General features: G+C 40.5%; 1 long non-coding RNA gene across 1 annotated transcript; it reads right to left on the reverse strand.

Annotated features, from left to right (window-relative positions):
• LOC145797421 (uncharacterized) lies at window positions 1–18,465 on the reverse strand. The gene is made up of 3 exons (XR_014338965.1): window positions 18,390–18,465; window positions 372–416; window positions 1–129 (listed from the first exon to the last, which is right to left on the reverse strand). It is a non-coding gene; the product is annotated as an uncharacterized LOC145797421 (long non-coding RNA).
• Between the last annotated feature and the right edge of the window lie 536 nt (window positions 18,466–19,001).

A 19,001-nucleotide genomic window follows, 5' to 3' on the forward strand; every position in this document is an offset into this window, starting at 1 on the left:
CATAATAGCTAACTCACCTGAGACACACATTCACCCCATTGTATGTCTCGTATGGCATTTCAATTGTAGAAAATTCAAAAGGATATGTCTTCCTTTCGTATATTTCACCAGGAACATCCAGTTCACGAACTATAAACAATAAAACAAAGGATTGGGGGGTTAAAAAAAATGAAGGAAACCCCTTTTGCTAACAGTTGTATGAAAATCTAGCTAAGAAAAAACTTTAACACATTTTGGAATTACATATAAGAATAATGAAAGTAGAGATTTGTAGAGAAAAACTTACAAAGTCTATTAAAATTATTAAAGTAGTGTGATAAATAGTTGGAAAAACATAATAAGAAAATGTAATCAAAGTATAGTATACTCACCAATGGAGGTAAAGTCATAGAAATTGCCTCTATCGAAATATATTTCTGTAAAAAATAAAAATTATATAAAAATGCAATAGTATGATATTTCAAAAACTACTTTTTGATCATTACCAGTGGCTAAGGTACTCAACAAAATCATGTAATCCAACAAACAAAAAAACAATAAACCAACATGGCATATACTCTTCCTCCAGTGGTTAATATTTGTCTATTGTACAAACTAGAAAACCTTTGTTTTAAAAAGAAGAAGAAGGGTGCGGCTTCTGTCATGACCCCATTCTGCCCCTAGTAGAATGGTGTCGTGATGGCCAGTAATTCGAGATTACCAAAGGCCAACTTACAAGGATTCACACACAATCAGAGTATACATATGGGGCTTACATGTTCGGAAGCAATAAATTTTAATCTAATTAGTCCATAAGAGCTGTGCATAGATTAAATGAAATGACATACATCTTAATATGGTCTTACAACTTAATTACAATAAAATACATAATACATCTTGATCAAAAGGCTTCTCAAGCTGACATATACAAAATACATGAAATACAAAGCTAAGAAGCATAATCTTCAAGATGTTAGCAAAATGAATCCGAATACAACTTGCAAATAATCATCTAGGCATCACCGCCTTCTTGCTCGTCACCTACATATATATATATATATATAAGGAGAGGGTGAGCTTGGATACTCAGTGAATGGTATTAGTAATAAAGGTTTGAATGAATGATATCCGAAATTTTTTTCAAAACAATACATATTGTAACTTTACAAATCAAAGGGATGAACCAAGTTCATCTATCAAATCTTTCAAATCTTCTTGGGATGTTTAATAACATCTACATAATACCAAACGATGACATTCAGGACAAACAAACCCATGCAGAAAACCGACAGTGACAAAACAAAGGTGCAGTTGCATTATAATCTCCTGGCACTAAGGACTTTCAAAACAAGGGTGCAGTTGCATTATAGTCTCCTGGCACTAAGGACTTTCCAAGAATGTCATCAAAACAAATATAATACTTGATACAAAAACTAGGGATAATCATTCATGCTTGATTAAATACTTTTCTAAAATGAAGCAAAGCTTTATCAAAACTTTATAACATAGCTTTATTAAAAATACCACACACATAGCTCTTCAGACGTCGAGGTTAAAACAAGGGTCCAAGTCCTACAAACACATGGCAAAGTCTACTTAATGGACTTCAAGAAGACAAGAAAGAATGCTCAAAGATGGATATGAAATGCACTCTCAAGACAAGCCTTACATGAATGCAAATGATCCCGGCATTTCCTTCAAGACTAGGTCAAGTCAAAGCAAAACATGCTGGAAGTTAAAACACTATTTTTCATCTAGGGAAAACATGCTGGGTACCAACCAGGTCTTGGAATGGATGTATAGAAATGATCTAGGCAAACATGACCTAGCTGGGTGAACTTAGGAGGTCTTGGCCGAGGTCCCACACCTCTTGGCCAAGGTGTGGTTACCTAGGCTTTGGCGTGCAGCTGCCTGCCGAGGTGTTACAAGGTGTCGACAAAGGTGTACCATGGTTGGCTTAGGTGTGCATGCAAGATAGACTAAGGTGCAAGTGATCATGCAAGGTAGGCCAAGGTGAGATACGATGCTTGGCCTAAGTGTGAGATCTAAGCAAGAGTGGTCTCGATGACCACACCTAGGGAAAGGTGATGTCTGGAAATCTGGGTTTCCTCCTTGAAGGACATGAAGAACATGATGGACAAGAACATGAAGAACATGAATGCTAAAATCATAACTTCTTTGTTCAAAACCTGAGATTTCATGAGATGAGTTCGAAAACATGGATGTCACGACCTCAAACCGCCCCTAGTAGGATGGTGTCGTGATGGCCAGTAATCCGAGATTACCGAAGGCAAACTTTCAAAATTCACACACAATCAGAGTATAAATATATGGGGCTCACAAGTGTGGAAGCAATATATACAAATCTAGTTAGTCCATAAGAGCAGTGCATAAGTCAAATGGAATGGCATACATCTTTACATAGCTTTACAACTTGAATACAAATAAAATGAAGTACAAAAATACATATTACATCTTGATAAAAGGCTTCTCAAGCCGACATGTTCAAAATACATAAGCTTCAAAATTGCCGACACCCTCACTGCTGACATAACATGCATACAAAACACACATCTCGGCTAAGCCGACTTCTTGCTTGTTACCTACATATATACATAGGGAGGGTGAGCTTAAATACTCAGTGAATGGTATAAATAATAAAGGGGTTAAATGAATGATACCCGAGATCTTTTCAAAACAATACATAGTATATCTTTATCAAAACCGTACATAACATAGCTTAGCTTGACTTGAAATAAAACATCAATCGAACCTTGGTCCTTCAAAACTTACTTACTTACTTACTTAACATACATCAATCTTAAAACATAGGGTGATGACATTCCGGGCAAAACAAAAGCACAACCTTGGCATCGAGCACACCCGTTCATAGTCCGTCGGTGACCGATATCTTAACAAGGGTGCTACTTAGGCTTAACGTCCCCTAGCACGAAAGGACGGTGCTACCTAGGCTTAAAGTCCTCTAGCACGGGAGGACTATGATACTTAGGCTTAAAGTCCCCTAGCACGGGAGGACTTGTACCACAAATGCTTAAAGTCCCCTGGTACGTACGGGCTATGTTACCTAGGCTTAACGTCCCCTAACACGAAAGGACGGTGTTACTTAGGCTTAACGTCCCTTAACACAGAAGGACTGTAATAACCCTCACCATTGTTTACCGCATAACCACTGATTACCGTTAAACTGAACTGATTATGACTGATAAGCGAACTGATTGAAATACTGAACTGACTGGCTGAAATCTAGAACTGAATTGTCTGAGTATATCTGTTTACTTGTGCATTTATCTGTTTGATTGTTTGATTATCTGTTCACCTTTTTATGCTTTTAACTGTTAATTGAAGGCCCTATCGGCGGCCGAATCCGGGAATTGATTGAGGTTTCTCGACACTCATAATTAATGTGATTTTATGGTGTATTTACTTGAAATTTGATTTAGTATGATTAAATTAGATTAAATATTGGGTTAATTGCAAAGTTTGACTTAATTACAATTAGACCACTTAGTGGCCATTATCTATGCACTTTTGAGCCTTATACATTGAATTAAAACACTTTTGCTCAGCTCATTTTGAGCATACCATCGACTTGAGAGAGGGAGTGAGAGTGTCTTCATCTCTTTTGCTTGATCTTGCTTGGATTGAGAGGATTGAAGTATAGATTTCATATTTGAGCTCCTAAACCTTGAATACAAGACTAAGGTAGGAAACTCATCTTCTTATTGTTGTCATTGAGCTAGTTCTTGCATGATTCATGCTTCATGGTAGAACTAAGTCATGTTTTGGTTCATTGTTGTTGAAATGAAGCTCATTCCTTGCATGCATGTTAGTATTGTTGGATTTTGAGTTGAGTTCTTGGCAAATCGTCACATGCATGTCCATGTTTTGAGTGTAGGCCATGTTTTCATCATGTTTGTGAATCAATTGGCTCATTAGAGCATGTTTTGAAGCTTAAAAGTTATTTGAAAATCATGCATGTCATGTTTGAGGATTGTTCTTGAAAAATTGGTTTGAAATTGGGTTTAATTAAACACTCTTGGGCTTTGATTTCTCAAATTGAGTTTTGAATCATGTTTAACTATGAGTTTATAAGAGTTTTCCAGAAAATGGGCCCAAGAGGATCGGTTTTGATGCATTTGAGCTTGAGTTTGAGCTTGGAGGTGCAATCTGGAATTTCCAGATTTTGCACTCCCGCTCGAGCGGGGGAAGGTGACACTCGAGCGTGGAATCCGAGCATCCAGTATCTCTGCACTGTTTTACATCTGCTCGAGCGGAGGACTGGGTGCTCGAGCGGAGTCTTGTGTCTCAAGCTCGAGCGGGCGTCGAGCGTCCGTCGAGCGGAGATTTCACCCATCCAGTACTTTTGCAGTACGCTCGAGTGGGGGATTTACCGCTCGAGCAGGTACTTTTGTCTGCATGTCCGCTCGAGCGGAGTGACCTACGCTCGAGCGTGACCTCTGTTTTCTGAAAAATTTGAAAATGCTTTTAAAAGTACATCTTTGCATCATCATCTCATTCTAGGCATTCTTAGGCCTAGTTTAAGATATCTTATTGAGGATATAGATGTAGAACACACCAAGGCAAATTAGGGATTAAGTTATTATCTTTCTCAGCTGTGTAGCTTAGTGTGTTCAATCTGTTAACTGTGTAGGGTTGGCGACTGGGGAGGCACGCTCTAGCATACTGTAGCCCAAACTCTGTGAGTAACAACTGTGTAAAGATATGTTCAAAATGATTATCTTCTGAACAACTGAACTGTACTGCTTTCTGAACTGATACTGTTAATTGAATGAATGTATGTCCTATGTTCTGAACTGTATTGTGGCATCCTTAGCACCTACTGTTACTGTTACTGTTACAGAGATCTCTGTCGGTTCCCTTGTTGGAACCACTATTGTTTACTGACTGATGGCCATCATTTACTGCTCGGTCTTTTAAGACCTACTGTTTACTGTACTGTTATGCTAATGGATGTACCACATATGACTGTACTGACTGAACGACTGAAATACTGATTTAATGAACTGTTTTCATACTGTAAGGACATTCATTCTTAACCTCTTTATGCATTATGTTATTCACTGAGCTTTAGCTCACTGCTCATATATATATATATATATAGGTGTACAGGTACCAGACCGCGGCTAGGAGCGTCAAGGTTACTCCAGTTTTGTCAAGCCAACTACCGTGCCTCACTGCGAGGTTCCAAGCCTGTCATGCTAAGGCTTAGGGGTGTTTTAGGACTCCCCCTTCTATACTGTCTTGCTGTTTTGTAATAACCAAATGGATTGTATAGACTGAATGTTTACTGTACCGTTACATAGGGATTGGGTCCCTATTCTGAATGATTGTATATATTATGTATACCTTTCCACTGAATGTAAATATGTTTGGAAAGTCCTTTTGCTTACAGACTATCACAGCTCATTGGGCATTGTTTAATTACTGTATTGGCTTCCGCCAGGCCCTGTACTCTGTTTTACTGTACTACTGTTAAACAGGCCTTTGGTAATCTCGGATTACTGGCCGGTTACGGTGCTAAACCCATAGGGCCGGGTTTGGGTCGTGACAAGGACGGTTCTAAGAATGTCATCCAAAACAAAGCTTATATTTGATACATAAAATAGGGATATCATTCATGCTTAGCAAATACTTTTATCAAAACAAGGCAAAGCTTTATTAAAACTTGATAACATAACTTTATTAGAAATACCACTCACATAGCTCTTGGGACGTCGGGATCAAGGCAAGGGTCCAAGTCCTACAAACACATGGCAAAGTCTACTGAATGCACTTCTCAAAACAAGTCTTACATGCATGCAAGTGATCTCGGGAAAACATGCTGGAAGTCAAAACACTGTTTTACATGTCAGGAAGACATGCTGGGTACCAACCAAGTCTTTGCCGAGGTCCCACACCTCCTGGCCGAGGTGTGGTTACCTAGGCTTCGGCGTACGGTTGCATGCCGAGGTGTGCACAAGGCAAGCTAAAGGTGTAAGTGATCATGCAAGGTAAGCCAAGGTGAGATACGATGCTTGGCCTAAGTGTGTGATCTAGGCAAGAGTGATCTCGGCGACTACACTTAGGGAAGTGAGGTCTGGAGATCTGGGTTTCCACCCGTGAAGAACAGGAAGAACATGAACATGAAGATCATGAAGAATATGAATGCTAAAATCATAACTTCTTTATTACAAAAACCTGGGATTTCATGCTACGAGTTCGAAAACATGGACCTGGGTACCCATACTTGAAGATCATATGGAAACAAACACAAAAACATGGATCTTGGCATGAACTTTCGGATCAAAACATGACTTTTCTTGAAGAACACATGAATGTTATTTTCTCTCTCTAAAACCGAACTTCAAAGCAATGCATGGCTTACAAATCATATTCAATCATGCAATGCGATAACATGAACATAAAGAACAACATGAGCAGATCAAGAATCTAACCTTAAAACACGAATCTAACGGTTCGATCTCTAGGGATCAAGCTTGGAAATCTACCTCCTCTCAAGAACTCCTCTTCCTCACCTAGAGCTTCTCTCTCCTCTTCAAAACAAAGATATAAAAATGATAGGTTTTCTCTCTCTGCTGGCTGACTTAACACTCAGCTCGGACACGTGGCAACGGCTGGTTAGTTCTCCTCAAAAAGGTGATTTATTGACAAGACAAGACTATGACAAAGTGTATCTAACAAGCTACCCGGCAAGACACTTCGGTAAATGATGACGTCGGCTAAGGACAAAGCTTCGGCAACTTAGGTGACAATGACCTCGGCTAGGAAGGACAATACTTGACTAAGCTGTACCACACTTTGGCCTAGATGTGTCACACCTCGGTCTAGGTCATACCACTCCAGGACAAGATCGCTTAGGTGCAAAGGTAACATCTCGGCCTAGATAATACACATCTCGGACTTAGTGATGAACACCTCGGCCTAGATAATGATATCTCGGCCAATATGGCAGGGCGAAGGTGGAGGTCGAACAAAGTGGTTCCAAGATAATTCTAGACTGAAGATGACCTCGGCTTGGAATGATCTAGGCATAACATGACCTAGGCTTGACATAGCAGGGAAGGGACAAAGCATGCAAGCAACACGTAAGCAAACAAGACAAGATTCATGAATGCAAACTTAACAAGACAAAGTTATGTAAATGAACATGAACATGACCATGACATGAATATGGGTTGTTACAATGGACCTGGGTACCCATACTTGAAGATCTTATGAAAACAAACACAAAAACATGAATCTTGATACAAACTTTCGGATCAAAACATGGTTTTATTTCAAGAACACAAGAACACTATTTTCTCTTTCTAAAAAAACTTTAAACCAATGCATGACTCACGAATCATGCTAGATCATGCGATGCGATCAAATAAACATAAAGATTAACAAGGGTAAATCAAGAATCTAACCTCAACACTCGGATCAAACGGTTTAGACTCTAAGGATCAAGCTTGGAAATCTACTTCTCTCTCAAGAACTCCTCTTCCTCTCTTCCTAGAGCTTCTCTCTCTACCATGCAAAAGATATGACAAAATGATATGCTTTCTCTACTGCCAGCAGACTTAACCCTCTGTTGGGACACGCGGCACCACCGGATTGGGTTTTCTCAAAAGGTGATTGAATGACAAGACAAGAGCATGACAAAGTGTGTATAACAAGTAAGATGACATGGGCACTCTGGCAGGTAATGACCTCGGGTCAAGACATAGGCTTCGGCAAGTGAGGTCTCAATGATCTCGGCTAGGAAGGATAACACTTGGCCTAGCTGTGCCACACCTCGGCCTAGGTGTGCCACACCTCGGTCTAGGTCATTCTAGTCCAGGAACAAGATCACTTAGGTGCAAGGATAACATCTCAGCCTAGATAATACACATCTCGGCCTAGGTGATGCACAGCTTGGCCTAGATGACGACATCTCGGCCAATATGCCAGGGCGAAGGTGGAGGCCTGTCACGACCCAAACCCGGCCCTATGGGTTTAGCACCGTAACCGGCCAGTAATCCGAGATTACCGAAGGCCTGCTGAACAGTAATACAGTGAAACAGAGTACAGGGCCTGGCGGAAGCCAATACAGTAAATAAATAGTGTCCATTGAGCTGTGACAGTCTGTATGCAAAAAGGCTTTACATACATTATACAAAAACGGTACAGAACAGTATACACAATATTCACATCATTTAACTAGGGACTCAACCCCTAGTAACAGTACAGAAAACATTCCGTCTGTACAACACAGTATACAAAATTAACAGTCACACAGTACGGGGACCTAATCCCTGTATAACGGAACAGTAAACAGTCAGTCTATACAAAACAGTTAGACAGTACAGAAGACAGGCGGGGGGAAAATTCTAAAACACCCCTAAGCCTTAACAGTAGGCTCGGAACCTCGCAGTGAGGCACAAAGGCTGGCTTGACAAAACTGGAGTAACCCTGACGCCTCTAGCTGCGGTCTGGTGCCTGTACACCTACATATATATATGAGCAGTGAGCTAAAGCCCAGTGAATAACACAATATGTAAAGAGGTTAAGAATGAATGTCCTTACAGTATGAAAACAGTTCATTTCAATCAGTCATTCAGTTGTTCAGTACAGTAAACAGTCATATGTGGTACATCCATTAGCATAACAGTAACAGTAGGTCTTAAAAGACCGAACAGTAATGATGGCCATCAGTCAGTAAACAGTAGTGGTTCCACGAGGGAACCGACAGAGATCTCTGTAACAGTAGCAGTAACAGTAAACCGTAAATACTAAGGATGCCACAGTACAGTTCAGAAATAAAGGACATACATTCATTCAGTAAATAATACCAGTTCAGTAAACAGTTCAGTTCAGTATTCAGAAGATAATCAGTTGAACATATCTTTACACAATTGTTACTCACAGAGTTCTGGGCTACAGTATGCTAGAGCGTGTCTCCCCAGTTGCCGACCCTACACAGTTCACAGGTTGAACACACACTAAGCTACACAGTTGGGAAATAGCATAACTTAATCCCTAATTTGCCTTGGTGTGTTCTACAACGATATCCTCATCAAGATGTCTTAAACTAGGCCTAAAAATGCCTAGGATGGGATGAGGATGCAAAAATGCGATCAGAAAACAGTTACAGAATTTTCAGTAAAACAGAGTCCCGCTCGAGCTCAGGTTTCCCCGCTCGAGCGTACAGGCAAACAAAGGTACACGCTCGAGCGCAAACTTTCCCGCTCGAGCGTACTGTAAAAGTACTGGATGGGTGAAATCTCCGCTCGACGCCCGCTCGAGCTTGAGACATGACTCCGCTCGAGCGCCCAATACTCCGCTCGAGCGGACTGCAAAACAGTGCAGAGATATGCTGGTTGCTCGGATTCCACGCTCGAGCGTAAATTTCCCCGCTCGAGCGGAAGTGCGAAATCTGGAAAACCCAGATTGCACCTCCAAGCTCAAACTCAAGTTTAAATGCATCAAAACCGATCCTCTTGGGCTCATTTTCTGGAAAACTCTTATAAACACATGGAGTAACATGATTCAAAGATCAATTCGAGAAATCAAAGCCCAAGGGTGTTTAATTCAAACCAATTTCAAATCATTTTCCAAGAGCATTCTTCAAACATGACATGCATGATCTTAAATCCTTTTCAAAGCTTCAATGCTGTTTCAAAAGAGCTCAAACCTTCAAAAACAAGATGAACTCATGGAGTATGACCAAAAGATGGACATGCATGTGAGGCATTATGAACTACAACCTCAAAACTTCAATATATGTACATGCATGCAACAATTAAGCTACAATTCGCCATCTAAACCATGTTTGGCTCTACACTCCTTCAATATGACATAAATCATGCAAGATTCAACTTAAAACATGAATAAGAAGACAATGGAGCTACCTTAAGTCTTGTATTTCAAGAAGGGAGCTCAAATATGCAATCACTTCAACAATTTCTCAAGCAATTCCAAGCAATTCAAGATGAAAACCAACTCCTCAAGTCTCTCTCTCTCTAGGGTCGGTTGAGGCTCAAAATGTGAGAAGAAGTGTGGGTTTAATCAATACGTGGAGTGTTTACAAGGCTCATGTGTGTGTGTGTGTGAGTGGCCCACTAGTGGCAAGGTTGTAATTAAATCCAACTCTTTAATTAGCTTATTTAATCTAATTTAATCATACCTAATCAATTTTCAGATAATTGTACAATAAAATCACGTAAATTACGAGGGTCACAGAACACTAATCGGTTTCAGATTCGGCCGCCGATAAGGCCTTCAATTAGCAGTTTAAACATACGAACATGAACAGATAATCATACAATCAAACAGATAGAATGAAATTAACTAACATATACTCAGTCAATTCAGTTCCAGTTTCAGTCAGTCAGTTCAGTACTTTTAATCATGTCAATTATCGGTCAGTTATCAGTCATTATCAGTTCTGTTTAACAGTAACTGGCGATCAATCAGTCATTAATCAGTAATCAGTATGAGGGTTGTTACAGTCTCCCCTCCTTATAAAGAGTTTAGTCCTCTAAACTCGAGTTACCTTCATTCTGGAAGAAAACAGGATTCAGTGGAAACAGTTCAGGATATCGTTTAGCCATGTCATCTTCCCTTTCCCAAGTGGCATACACGCCACCATGGTTCTGCCAGTCAACTTTCACTAACGGGATCTCTTTGTTCCTCAGTTTCTTGATCCGTTGGTTTACAATTTGTATAGGCCGTTCCTCGTAAGTGTAGTCATCACTCAACACTACGTGGGTAGGCTCTATTACATGGAAGGGATCCCGAAGGTAGTCTCTTAACATAGAAATGTGGAAGACGTTATGCATATGCTCCATTTCAGGAGGGAGCGCAACTTGATACGCCACCGGATTGATTTTCTCGATAATCTCATACGGTCCGACATACCTCGGCGCTAACTTGCCTTTGACTCCAAAACGAGTCTGGCCTTTCATTGGTGTCACTTTCACAAACACGTGATCACCCACTTCATACTCTCTGTCTCGTCTTCTGACATCTGCATAACTTTTCTGTCTACTCTGTGCAGTTTTCAGTCTTTGCTGTATCAGTTTCACTTTTTCAGTTGTTTCATACACGATCTCGGGCCCAAGCAACGGCCCATCTCCAACTTCTGCCCAGCAAATCGGAGATCTACATTTTCTGCCATACAATGCCTCAAAAGGCGCCATACTAATACTCGAATGGTAGCTGTTGTTGTAGGCGAATTCAGCTAAGGGCAAGTGACTTTCCCAGTTTCCCTGAAAATCAAGGACACACATTCTCAGTAAATCCTCCAGAGTTTGGATGGTCCTTTCTGATTGGCCATCTGTCTGAGGATGATAGGCACTACTCAATCTCAGTTCAGTACCCAGTGCAGTTTGTAGGCTTTGCCAAAACCTCGATGTAAACTTCGAATCCCTGTCAGAAACAATAGACACAGGCACTCCATGCAGTCTTACAATTTCATCAATATAGATAACAGCCAATTTGTCCGCATTATAGATTGTCTTGACAGGTAAGAAGTGAGCAGATTTGGTTAATCTATCAACAATAACCCAAATTGAATCCATACCTTTTCTGGAGCGAGGTAATCCAACGATAAAATCCATCGTGATATGCTCCCATTTCCACTCTGGTATGGGTAGGGGTTGCAATAGTCCGGCAGGTCGTTGATGTTCAGCTTTGACCTGTTGGCAATGAAGACATTTGGATACAAAATCAGCAATCTCTTTCTTCATTCCCGGCCACCAGAAATTCTGTTTCAGATCTTGGTACATTTTCGTATTCCCCGGATGGATAGACAATTTCGAATTGTGGCCTTCTTGCAGAACTCTTCTTTTCAGTTCAGTATCATTTGGTACACACAGTCTTTCTTGAAATTTCAGTATATTATTCTCAAATTTGAATCCCGGTCTCGGTTTAGATTCTCTTTCTTCGATGATCTTCTTCAAGAAGTCATCCAGTTGCTGCTTTTCTTTAATTTCCTCAATCAGTGCCAGTTGAGCAGAAATAGCAGCTAAGGTTCCACCTTGTTCCCGTAAAACAATTTCAATTTCAGATTTTTCAAGGTCACAAAGCAACTCTTTCTGTCCTGTAAGCAAACATGCTAAGTTTCCAATCGATTTCCGGCTCAATGCATCGGCAACGGTATTGGCTTTTCCTGGGTGGTACAAGATCTGTAGGTCGTAATCCTTTATCAGTTCTAGCCATCTCCGCTGTCTCATGTTCAGTTCTTTCTGTGTGAAGAAATATTTCAAACTCTTGTGGTCGGTGTATACTTCACATGTCACCCCATACAGGTAGTGACGCCAGATTTTCAGTGCAAACACCACTGCAGCAAGTTCCAGGTCATGGGTCGGGTAGTTCTTTTCATGTGGTCTCAACTGTCGGGAAGCATAAGCAATAACTTTCCCATTCTGCATTAAAACACATCCCAAACCCTTATGAGAAGCATCACTAAATACAGTATAACCATCCGTACCTGAGGGTAAAGTCAAAACTGGTGCAGTCACAAGTCTAGTTTTCAACTCCTGGAAAGCAGATTCTCTTTGGTCGGTCCAGTCAAATGATGTCCCCTTTTGAGTTAACTGAGTCAATGGTAGGGCAATTTTGGAGAAATCTTTGACAAATCTTCTGTAATATCCAGCCAATCCCAAAAAGCTTCGAACTTCAGTCACATTTGTTGGTCTAGGCCAGTTCACTACAGCTTCAATTTTCTGTGGATCAACAGAAATTCCATCTTTGCTAACAACATGCCCCAAAAACATAACATGATCAAGCCAAAATTCACATTTAGACAGTTTAGCATACAGTTTCTGTTCTCTTAAGGTTTGTAGGGCAAGTCTCAGATGATGTTCATGCTGTCCTATGCTTTTGGAGTAAATCAATATGTCATCGATAAATACAACAATAAAGTCATCAAGGTACGGTTTAAAAATTCTGTTCATGAGGTCCATAAAAGCAGCTGGTGCGTTCGTGACTCCAAAAGGCATAACTAGAAATTCATAATGTCCATACCTCGTTCTAAAAGCAGTTTTATCGATGTCTTCCGGTTTAACCTTCAGTTGATGATACCCCGATCTGAGATCAATCTTAGAAAACACTTGTGCACCCTGTAACTGATCAAATAAATCATCAATGCGTGGCAATGGGTATTTGTTCTTTACAGTTACCTTATTCAGTTCATGGTAGTCGATGCACAGTCTCAGTGAGCCATCTTTCTTCTTGACAAACAAAACAGGAGCACCCCATGGCGAAGTGCTAGGTCTGATGAACTTTTTATCTAACAGTTCTTGCAATTGCACTTTCAGTTCCTTCAGTTCAGTTGGAGCCATTCGGTAGGGAGCTTTAGAAACTGGTTGTGTTCCGGGAATCACATCAACGGTAAATTCAATCTCCCTGTCAGTCAAATCCCCTGGAAGATTATCTGGAAAGACATCTGGAAATTCCCTGACTATAGGAATACAATTCACATCAGTTTTAACACTATCATCAGTAGACACAGTCAGTACAGAACACAGATATCCTTTACACCCCTTTCTAATTAATTTAACAGCTTTTACTGACGAAATCAAATACGGAGGAGGTACTACTCCACTCCCATTAAACACAAATTCAGGCAAACCAGGTGGACGGAAAACAACTTGCTTGGTCACACAGTCAATAGTGGCATGATATTTTTGTAACCAATCCATCCCCAATATTACGTCAAAATGATCAATGTTCAATGGCAGTAAATCAATAAACAGATGCATATCCCCAACAATAATTTCACATGCGGGGTACATATAAGCACATGTCATGGATCCCCCTACGGGTGATGATACGGCTAGCAGATAGTTCATGGGTTCTAAGGGTCTATCCAATTTCCGTGAAAAAGCATATGATACATAAGAATGCGTAGACCCCGAATCAATTAATACATATGCATTTTGTGCACAAATAGAGAGAATACCTGACACAACGGTCTCGGTATTCTGCACATCTCCCGGTACTAGTGCGAACACTCGGCCTTGCCTCACAGGCTCTTTCCCCGTAACTCTGGGGTTAGGCTTTGGTGGAGCATTTGATGCTGCTGCGCTTGGTGCAGCTTTACCACTGACTTGTGGAGCAGAGGGGCAGTCTTTAACCATGTGGCCCACCTTGCCACACCTGTAACAGGCTCCAGATAATTTGTGACAAACCCCTTTGTGCCTGTTGCCACATACAGAGCAGGGTGGAATGAACCCACTCCCTTGGCTGGGGCTAGTCATTGATCCCGTGTTCTGTTTCTTATTGGCTGGGTTGTGCTTGCCTTTCTTGAATTTGAAACCCTGCCTTTTTCCATGCCATTCAGTTGTTGGTGTTTCAGATTGTTTCACTGCTGCAATGTTCGACTCGGCCATCAATGCTCGGTCGAGAACACCCACAAAAGTTGGTAGTTTCAAAACATTTATCCGGTCAAGTATTGCCACATTAAGGCCACCTTCAAATTTTCTGGCCTTCTTATATTCAGTATCCACCATGTGCGGTGCATAACGGGCAAGTTCAGTAAATTTCGTCTCGTATTCTGCAACGGACATTGTGCCCTGCTTCAGTTGTTCAAATTCGGTCACTTTTCTATCCCTGACACACTGAGGGAAATACTTTTCGAAGAAGGACTCCCTGAACTGAGCCCAAGTCATAACAATGTTTGTTTCACGGATTAACATCCACCACCTTCTAGCCTCTTCTTGTAGGGTGAAGGTAGCTAACAATACTTTGTTTGCTTCTGAGCACGGAAACACTTCGAACAATTTTTCCGTTTCCAGAACCCAAGCTTCAGCTTTTAACGGTTCAAGGCCTCCCTGAAAGGATGGCGGTTTCATCTTGCTGAATTTCTGGGTCAGAGCAATAATATCCCCATCATCCACATTCACATTAGGTTCCGGCTGTACCGGAGGAGGAGGAGGTGGGGGCGGTTGGTTCTGTTGCTGCTCAAGTCTAGCAGTTATCAGTTCTATCATTCTTTCCATTCTTTCCATTCTTGCCTCAGTAGATGAGGATTCGGGTTCATTTGCATTGTCCATTTCACTATAAGCAGTTATAACAGTTTTAAACATAAACAGTCATTTGCTTACCAGTTTAACACATTAGCAGATATTCAGTCATAACGTAATCACACACTTAACATGCTCATGAGATGCCCTAATCACTTTCTAGGACACCCTATAGCTCATTTGGACACGTGTGTGCGGTATAACTCGTGGTTAAGTATCGCTCTGATACCACTCTGTCACGACCCAAACCCGGCCCTATGGGTTTAGCACCGTAACCGGCCAGTAATCCGAGATTACCGAAGGCCTGCTGAACAGTAATACAGTGAAACAGAGTACAGGGCCTGGCGGAAGCCAATACAGTAAATAAATAGTGTCCATTGAGCTGTGACAGTCTGTATGCAAAAAGGCTTTACATACATTATACAAAAACGGTACAGAACAGTATACACAATATTCACATCATTTAACTAGGGACTCAACCCCTAGTAACAGTACAGAAAACATTCCGTCTGTACAACACAGTATACAAAATTAACAGTCACACAGTACGGGGACCTAATCCCTGTATAACGGAACAGTAAACAGTCAGTCTATACAAAACAGTTAGACAGTACAGAAGACAGGCGGGGGGAAAATTCTAAAACACCCCTAAGCCTTAACAGTAGGCTCGGAACCTCGCAGTGAGGCACAAAGGCTGGCTTGACAAAACTGGAGTAACCCTGACGCCTCTAGCTGCGGTCTGGTGCCTGTACACCTACATATATATATGAGCAGTGAGCTAAAGCCCAGTGAATAACACAATATGTAAAGAGGTTAAGAATGAATGTCCTTACAGTATGAAAACAGTTCATTTCAATCAGTCATTCAGTTGTTCAGTACAGTAAACAGTCATATGTGGTACATCCATTAGCATAACAGTAACAGTAGGTCTTAAAAGACCGAACAGTAATGATGGCCATCAGTCAGTAAACAGTAGTGGTTCCACGAGGGAACCGACAGAGATCTCTGTAACAGTAGCAGTAACAGTAAACCGTAAATACTAAGGATGCCACAGTACAGTTCAGAAATAAAGGACATACATTCATTCAGTAAATAATACCAGTTCAGTAAACAGTTCAGTTCAGTATTCAGAAGATAATCAGTTGAACATATCTTTACACAATTGTTACTCACAGAGTTCTGGGCTACAGTATGCTAGAGCGTGTCTCCCCAGTTGCCGACCCTACACAGTTCACAGGTTGAACACACACTAAGCTACACAGTTGGGAAATAGCATAACTTAATCCCTAATTTGCCTTGGTGTGTTCTACAACGATATCCTCATCAAGATGTCTTAAACTAGGCCTAAAAATGCCTAGGATGGGATGAGGATGCAAAAATGCGATCAGAAAACAGTTACAGAATTTTCAGTAAAACAGAGTCCCGCTCGAGCTCAGGTTTCCCCGCTCGAGCGTACAGGCAAACAAAGGTACACGCTCGAGCGCAAACTTTCCCGCTCGAGCGTACTGTAAAAGTACTGGATGGGTGAAATCTCCGCTCGACGCCCGCTCGAGCTTGAGACATGACTCCGCTCGAGCGCCCAATACTCCGCTCGAGCGGACTGCAAAACAGTGCAGAGATATGCTGGTTGCTCGGATTCCACGCTCGAGCGTAAATTTCCCTGCTCGAGCGGAAGTGCGAAATCTGGAAAACCCAGATTGCACCTCCAAGCTCAAACTCAAGTTTAAATGCATCAAAACCGATCCTCTTGGGCTCATTTTCTGGAAAACTCTTATAAACACATGGAGTAACATGATTCAAAGATCAATTCGAGAAATCAAAGCCCAAGGGTGTTTAATTCAAACCAATTTCAAATCATTTTCCAAGAGCATTCTTCAAACATGACATGCATGATCTTAAATCCTTTTCAAAGCTTCAATGCTGTTTCAAAAGAGCTCAAACCTTCAAAAACAAGATGAACTCATGGAGTATGACCAAAAGATGGACATGCATGTGAGGCATTATGAACTACAACCTCAAAACTTCAATATATGTACATGCATGCAACAATTAAGCTACAATTCGCCATCTAAACCATGTTTGGCTCTACACTCCTTCAATATGACATAAATCATGCAAGATTCAACTTAAAACATGAATAAGAAGACAATGGAGCTACCTTAAGTCTTGTATTTCAAGAAGGGAGCTCAAATATGCAATCACTTCAACAATTTCTCAAGCAATTCCAAGCAATTCAAGATGAAAACCAACTCCTCAAGTCTCTCTCTCTCTAGGGTCGGTTGAGGCTCAAAATGTGAGAAGAAGTGTGGGTTTAATCAATACGTGGAGTGTTTACAAGGCTCATGTGTGTGTGTGTGTGAGTGGCCCACTAGTGGCAAGGTTGTAATTAAATCCAACTCTTTAATTAGCTTATTTAATCTAATTTAATCATACCTAATCAATTTTCAGATAATTGTACAATAAAATCACGTAAATTACGAGGGTCACAGAACACTAATCGGTTTCAGATTCGGCCGCCGATAAGGCCTTCAATTAGCAGTTTAAACATACGAACATGAACAGATAATCATACAATCAAACAGATAGAATGAAATTAACTAACATATACTCAGTCAATTCAGTTCCAGTTTCAGTCAGTCAGTTCAGTACTTTTAATCAGGTCAATTATCGGTCAGTTATCAGTCATTATCAGTTCTGTTTAACAGTAACTGGTGATCAATCAGTCATTAATCAGTAATCAGTATGAGGGTTGTTACAAGGCCAACCAAAGTGGTTCCAAGATGGTCCTAGGTGTTAGAGGTTCAAAGGTGCTACCTAGGCTTAAGATGACCTCGGCTAAACACAGACCAAACAAGGAACAAAGCATGCAACAACACTTAGATAAAACAAACACGATTTCATGAATGCAACTTAACAAGACAAAATCATATAAATGCATGTGAGTGTACTAAGGCAAAGTGAGGGTTGTTACGGCTTCATTGTCGCCATAGGGGAGTAAGGGGATCAAGAAATAAGATAGAATATTATTTACTGCTCTGCAAAGGATTGGCTCGTTGCATAGAAGAAACCTAAAGTTGTATCCAACCAATTCTTTTTTTCTTTTTTCATAATTAGCCGTTTAGAAGGACTTCACAAACTAGAAAACTAATATCATACTTTAGAAAACATAACAAAGTAGTTAAAAAACCCTACAGATATGTTAGTGTCTTTTTTTCCATTTTGATGAAATTAAGAACTTCATTATATGAGTGTCTGGTTGAGAGGAAAAATCCAGGCTGACAAAAGAAAAGAAGCCCTCTCATTGTTTATGCTGTAATTCCTCACATCTCTCAGTTTGAAAGCAATACATCATATTAGAAACTTCCAAGTAAAGCTCACCTATCTGACCAAGGAGCTCAATCTTAATCCCATTATGTTCAACCTTCTTCCCTTGGACTGGTTCAATAGAAATCTAAACATGACACCATCATTAATATATATATACACACACACACATAAATTTAGAGTATTTAGATTGTCAAACTAATATTTTTGAAGCTAATATCTAAATTTAATAGTGAGAATAAATGTAATCAACAATCACAGCCGTACTACTTGCTGAAATACCTTCCTGGCAATGTTTTCTTGACTTTGGAAGAGTGGAATCATGACTGTTTGACCATTTTCCTTCTTCATTGGAACCTATGCAGACATGTGCACAAGAAATAAGTATCATCTTCACAACATTAATCATCTTCTATTTAGGTTGCAATAAAACTCCACAAGCTAATTAAGAAAACAAATCTGAATCTAGAAATTGAACCAGTGTAGTCACAATTGCCTGGAAATTTCTTTATGCAACAGATTAAAGCCATTAGAAAATGCTAGAAATACTAAGTAGATGAGCACGATGTCCCATAAACCATAGACGGACGATGTCTAATATAAATCATACTTAAAGATCATTCAAAGGGTTGTATTGTCATCATTGAGCAGGCATATTTCCCATCG

The sequence above is a fragment of the Camellia sinensis genome, chromosome 8 (genome assembly GCF_055761805.1).
Source record: "Camellia sinensis isolate YWXY chromosome 8, ASM5576180v1, whole genome shotgun sequence".
NCBI classification, from domain to species: Eukaryota; Viridiplantae; Streptophyta; class Magnoliopsida; order Ericales; family Theaceae; genus Camellia; species Camellia sinensis.